This window comes from Palaemon carinicauda, chromosome 27 (assembly GCF_036898095.1).
Source record: "Palaemon carinicauda isolate YSFRI2023 chromosome 27, ASM3689809v2, whole genome shotgun sequence".
Lineage (NCBI taxonomy): Eukaryota > Metazoa > Arthropoda > Malacostraca > Decapoda > Palaemonidae > Palaemon > Palaemon carinicauda.
In genome coordinates, this window is record NC_090751.1 from 41,315,537 (window position 1) to 41,323,036 (window position 7,500).

Here is a 7,500-nt window from a genome sequence, read left to right on the forward strand (position 1 = left end):
TTATTATTATTATTATTATTATTATTATTATTATTATTATTATTATTATTATTACTTGCTAAGCTACAACCCTAGTTGGAAAAGCAGGATGCTATAATCCCCGGGGGCCCCAACAGGGAAAATAGCCGAGGAAAGGAAACAAGGAAAAATAAAATATTTTAATAACAGCAAAAATACCTAAACAAATATTTCCAATATAAACTATAAAAACTTTAACTGAACTAGAGGAAGAGAAATTAGATAGAATAGTGGGCCCAAGTATATAATACTATTTTTGTTTTATAGTAAGCAAAGTGTAAAAGAACAAGATTAATAAATAAAATATTAAAAAAAAAATATGCTGATTAAGAAGAAAAATCTTCTTTCTAAAGAAAGGTGGCTTTCAAAGAGTTTGAGAAAACAAAACATGAAGGAAAAGTTAATGGAAGAATTTGCAGCATAAAAGGCTCCAGCGTTCCGGTAAATTGGCGTTGGAAAGTGTTTTTAAAGTTAACACGTTCAATCTTGATACTTGAAAGATACATTATTCAGGTTTTCATAAAGACGATTTATTTGTTTATTTCATTTCAATCTATAATTGAAATACAGTAATACAATATTAGTATTCTGATGTAACTTTTATTTCCGACTTTTTTTTTATGTACATCTAAGGGTGAATTACAGTCCCCTTTTTGTGGTAGAAAATAGTTGGCATATGTTTCATGACAATAAATGTCATAAGTTTTATACGATAAAATGCCATCTACAGTCAATCAGCTTGATTGCAATCAGCTGATCAACTCACTGAAAAGCGACAGTGAGAAGTTAAAAAGCAATAAATCCAGAAATTTTTTACTATCAATTATCCAGCTTTTGGCTGGATAGCTGCTCAAACAATTGACTAATGAGAGAGGGAGGTGGCTTAGGATTGAAAATAATAACCGCGCCAGGACTCCTCGCTGTTGGGAGGAAGGACGCCGGTGATTGGTACAACACACGAACATACGGTATCGGGGTCTAAGCGATGTCAGACAGGGCAGCCGTTCGGGACTACGATCTACCCCAAAAAGCCAAAGCATAGGCAACCATGCTTACCCCATACAAATGAAAAAAGGCACGTTAATAGAAGAAGAAGAAGAAGAAGAAGAAGAAGAAGAAGAAGAAGAAGAAGAAGAAGAAGAAGAAGCTTCTATTATCAGTTGTCAAGCCTAAGAATAGGTAGCTCTCCGAACCCCTGACTGGATAATAAGACCAAGAGATGTCAAGTAAATGCCTCTTGGTAGGTTTTTTCTTGAGACAAGTAACCAGTGATAAAAAGTGATAAAGAAAGGTATGTTAAGACACTGATAAAGTAATACGAAGCTATTTTGCTTAAACATTATTCTGTTTATTCTTTTGCAATTTGAGGTTGATTTTAATATTCACTGCCAATAGCGCTCAGAAATACCTGCATAGTTGCATATCTAGTTGATAAACTTGCAATACAACATCAGTGCATTACAATAAAGAGATCAGATGTTGCTTCAGAATCTGAAGGTCAAATGAATTTACATGTTCTATAGCTTGCTTCTATTTTACAGAAAGGTTGTCTTTAGAACCAATGGTCTTAGATATACTGTAAGTGCTATCATAATTAATTCTTAGGGTTCATATTCTAAATTTGTTATAAAGATGATATAAATGTGAAATATTTTTCTTCGGAGGTCATTTTCCAATTTTTTCAACAATGAAATGGATTTTAATACATTATCAGCAGAGCAAACGTATATGCAAAGACAAAGACTCTAAAATTTTGTTATTATTCGTTAAGACATCACGATTAAATTTCAAGATGCAGCTCTTATTCATTTCGACAGTTAGCATTATTATTATTATTATTATTATTATTATTATTATTATTATTATTATTATTATTATTATTATTAGCTAAACTACAACCCTAGTTGGAAAAGTAAGATGCTATAAGCCCAAGGGCTCCAACTGGGAAAAATAAACCAGTGAGGGAAGTAAATAAGGAATTAATAAACTATATAAGAAGTAATAAAAGATAAAAAATGAAATATTGAACATTAACAACATTAAAACAGATATTTGATATATAAACTATAAAAGGATTTATGTAAGCCTGTTCAACATGAAGAAATTTGCTGCGAGTCTGAACTTTTGAAGTTCTACTGATTCAACTACCCGATTAGGAAGATCATTTCACAACTTGGTCACAGCTGGAATAAAACTTCTAGAGTACTGTGTAGTACTGAGCCTTAAGATGGAGAAGGCCTGACCATTAGAATTAACCACATACCTAGTATTACGAACAGGAGGGAACTGTCCGGTAAGATGTGAATGTAAACGATGGTCAGAATTCTAAAAAAAATTATGCAACATGCATAATGAACTAATTGAACGACGGTGCCAGACATTAATATCTAGATCAGGAATAAGAAACTTAATAAACCGTAAGTTCTCGTCCAACAAGTTCAGATGAGAATCAGCAGCTGAAGACCAGACAGGAGAACAATACTGGAAACAAGATAAAATGAAAGAATTAAAACACTTCTTCAGAGTAGATTGATCACCAAAAATCTTGAAAGACTTTCCCAATAGGCAGATTTTTTTTTCTTTTTGGTGGGGGGGGGGGGCAATTGAAGAAGACACAGACCTAATGTATTTTTCAAAAGTAAATTTGCTGTCGAGAATCACATCTAAAATTTTAAGCCATACAAAGTTAAAGAAACATTATTATTGCTGAGATCCAGATGTTGAGGAGCCACGGTCCTTGACCTACTTACAATCATACTTTGAGTTTTGTTAGAATTCAACTTCATACCCTATAATTTGCACCATGCACTAATTTTAGCTAGATCTCTATTAAGGGATTCAACAACCCCAGACCTACATTCAGGAGATGGAATTGATGCAAAGATAGTAGCATCATCTGTATATGCAACAAGCTTGTATTCTAGACCAAACCACATATCATGTGATCACAATCAAGGGCTTTCTGTACAGCATTGGAGATTGTAAGAAGGGTATTGCATGCTACAAGGCCTTTACGAAAACCAAATTGCAAACTAGTGAACAGATGATTACCTTCATCAAACCTATTGAGATGTTTTGCCAAAAAACGTTCAAAAACTTTAGATAATATGGGAGTTATGGAAATTGGGCGGTAATCAGTTGGACTTGAGCTACCACAAACACATTTACATATTGGAGTAACATTACCAATTCGCCAACAAGTGCTAAAAGCTCTTCTACTTGGTAACTTGAGCAAAAAACAGATAACTTTGGAGCTAAGAAATCTGCAGTCTTTATATAGAAACAAAAGAAAAATATCATTTGGGTCCACACCTCCATAAGCATCAAGGTACATCAAGAGAGCTTTAATTTCACGAGATCGAAAAGCTAAACTAGTTTTACCACACACACATATCCTTACATGTACATAAAAAAAGTCGACAATGAAAGTAGAAAAGATGGAAACAAATGTCTTTTTTTTAACCTTAGATAATAGAGAAGTGTAAGTACAATCTTGAACGAGTACTCCCGATTAATGTTTTAGAAATCTGGTATGTGTCATAGTCCCTTGTTGGAAAAACATATATAATCTGTTCACTGCAATAAAACTTTAAACAGGAAATATTTGAATATACGACTTAAAATACAATGTCAAGTATATGACAAATATAACAATGGATGAGATCAGAATGGAAAATAATACAAAAATTTTCAACCGGACGTTTAAATAAACAGACACAATACTATTGATGCACGGTGCATTGAGTGATACTACAAATGTTTCATGACAACGTGAAGCTCAACTCCGATAACAGGATGAAACCTTGATGAACATGGGACTAGAGAAATGATCAAAAGCTGTTGGGCTGGGTACATAAAATGCCGTCTCAGTAGGCTTGTCAAGTTTAGTGGTTAGTTTGCGCATGAAATTGAAAGGTTCATATTCAAATGCACATCAATGACATTCAAATAGATTTACGCTCTCGTAATGATATTTTGCAACATCGGGGAAACAAAGCATGCTTCTCAGAGTAGAGTCAGTTTTGAAGCTTTACATACCAGAACCTCTGAGAATGAGGCGATAAGAAGATTAGTGTCGGTATCATAGCATCAAATTGGAGTACTTTAACAACGCTACGCAATCTACCAACAGTGCAAGTCATACCAGTGTAAAGTAGCGGAAATACAAGGACAACCAAACGTGTTTATGGCTTATTAAAACTGGCTTTTGTGAGGTGAACATTGAGCAAAATATTCACAATTACCTTTAAAGCGGCTGTGAAAAAGTATTTAGGAGAAGCAAACTCAAGTTAGTTTCTCTTATTTGTATTTCTAGGGACGGGATACCGTCCAATTGCCCATGTTTGGGAACTTTGCTTATTTTAGGCCCATTACAAAATAAAACTTGTAGGAACAGTAACAATTACATGTTCATACTATCATATATCCACTGTTATCTCACCTAATGTTTTATAACATTTGAATTTAAATTGTATATAAATTGTATATAAAAAGGAGTTTAGAACCCTGGGGAATTACTACGGCAAATAATGAAGGAGAAAATAAAATTACACAGAATTTGGGGGTAAGTTTTATATATGTATATATATATATATATATATATATATATATATATATATATATATATATATATATATATATATATTTACATATATAAATATATATACAGTATATATAAATATGTATATATATATATATATATATGTATATATATATATTTATTTATATATATAAATATATATACAGTATATATAAATATGTATATATATATATATATATATATATATATATATATATATATATATATATATATATATATATATACATACATAATGCTCGTCTTTTTGCACACACAAGATATATATATATATATATATATATATATATATATATATATATATATATATATATATATATATATATATAATTTATATGTATATATATGTAATATATATGTATATATGTGTATATATATGTATATATAAATATATATATATATATATATATATATATATATATATATATATATATATATATATATAATTTATATGTATATATATGTAATATATATGTATATATGTGTATATATATGTATATATAAATATATATATATATATATATAAATTTTTATATATATATATATATATATATATATATATATATATATATATATATATATATATATATATATATATATATATATATATATATATATAATGCGAATGGTAAACGTTAGGTCGCGGTTACATAATTTAGGTTTTCAATATATAGTAGATATATTTTTATTTGAAAATGATAAAACATTCCGAAGGCATTACTAAAATTTCTAGGATTTACAAATACTCTTTTATTTCCTATATTTACTCATGAAAAACAGTACTTAATGTTAAACTATCAAATACAAATTACTGAAAATAAGTCCGGAGGGTCTGTCTTTATTGCGAATTTCAGGGAAATGCTTCCGCGGGAAGAAAGCAAGAAATTTGGATGAAAATTTAACGCACAGGGAAAGATTTAATTTTGATGTTAAGACGCTGGACAAAATGAAGATATAATTATAAAATTAAGTAACCCAACCAATAAAAGACTTCAAGAATCAACGCAATCTCTGATTTTTCAAGCATTACTTATAAATATAAACATATTTTTGCTTATATTCCTTATGTTTACAAAGCTTTCTTCTTTCACTCATTGGTAATGCTAAACAAAATGTAAATGCTCATAACCGTTGGGTAAATTAATAAATGATCCATAGAATTTCCTTCACTCTAGCAATAAATAGCATAGACTTCTATTGTTAAGAAAAAAAAAATATTTTTCGTAAGGTAGTCACAAGTGGCTACCTAATACTACTGTGTAATTACTCACTGTAAAACCATATATATCGTGTTTTAAGGTTTAAAGGTCACTCATGAATGACAGAGGAAATGGACAGTGACATTACCCTAGCAAGCAGGACAATGCCCTTGAAGCTGACCATATGTACATATGATCAGTACCCAAGCCCCCTCTCCACCTAAGCTAGGACCAGGGAGGGCCAGACAATGACTGATAATGACTCAACAGGTACATTTATATAGGGTCTCCTAAACCCCATCCTTAGCTCACAAGAATGGTAAGTTGCAGACACCAAAAGAACTAACAAATTTGAGGGGGTCTCGCAGTCCAGTGTTGTGATCACTAAGCAAAGACGTTATCAATAGACCACAACCTAAAAATTGAATCTATGAAAGTTGTCACTGTGCTAACACTTACTAACAAAATGCATAGTAAACTCTGAAACTCAATTTTGAATTAAGTGTAAAACTTCCCAGTTTTGTGAATATATTATCACGGTAGACATGGCAAAAACGCAATTTTTCCAAATTTGTTGGCATAGAAAAGCATAACTTAAAGAATATGTATGTATGTATGTATGTATGTATGTATGTATGTATATATATATATATATATATATATATATATATATATATATATATGTGTGTGTGTGTGTGTGTGTCTGTGTCTGTACACAGTATATATATATATATATATATATATATATATATATATATATATATATATATATATATATGTGTGTGTGTGTGTGTGTGTGTGTGTACACAGTATATATATATATATATATATATATATATATATATATATATATATATATATATATATGTATATATTTGTATGTATGTGTGTATGTATGTATGTATGTATACATACATATTTATCGTTGACTACATAGTTTCAGCATTATAGGACAAAACTATTCCAATTTCATTTAATTGTTACTTGTACAATTGTAATTGCACTTGTACAACTTTTACTTGTATTCCGGAATGTTTGCATATATAATTGGGTCAAGGAGTTTATATATATATATATATATATATATATATATATATATATATATATATATATATATATATACATATATATATATATGGAACTCTAATGACAGTTATTTTTCGAACGACATGGCGAAAATAAAATATACAAATTTTATTTTACGCTTTTGAGAACTGGTTTATTTTTAATTTTCTGGTATAGAAATTCAATTTGAAAGTAAAATAACAGAAATTAGTTAAAGCTGTTCATAGATTGAAGGCCGAGGTTTTGTCATTATCCACTAAGACTTTCACGTGAAATGTTATCAATCAAGATTCAGAAAAAGAAAAATTAATGTTTTATTGTATCAGGGATAGAAAAATAACTGTTTTTCTCATGCATATCTTTGACAAGGACATTAATGAACCATGTCAGACTTAAATGACAGCGATTCCCTGAGGCGTTTAAATTTGATAAGGTTACTTGGCCAATTGAGAAGGAACCTTCAGGTCTCGATTATGATGGATCTTTTGAAAGACATGATCTTATTCCAATTTTAATACACTCGATACATTTTCTGTTTGACTTTTTCATTGTTAATCTCTCTCTCTCTCTCTCTCCTCTCTCTCTCTCTCTCTCTCTCTCTCTCTCTCTCTCTGGATGGTT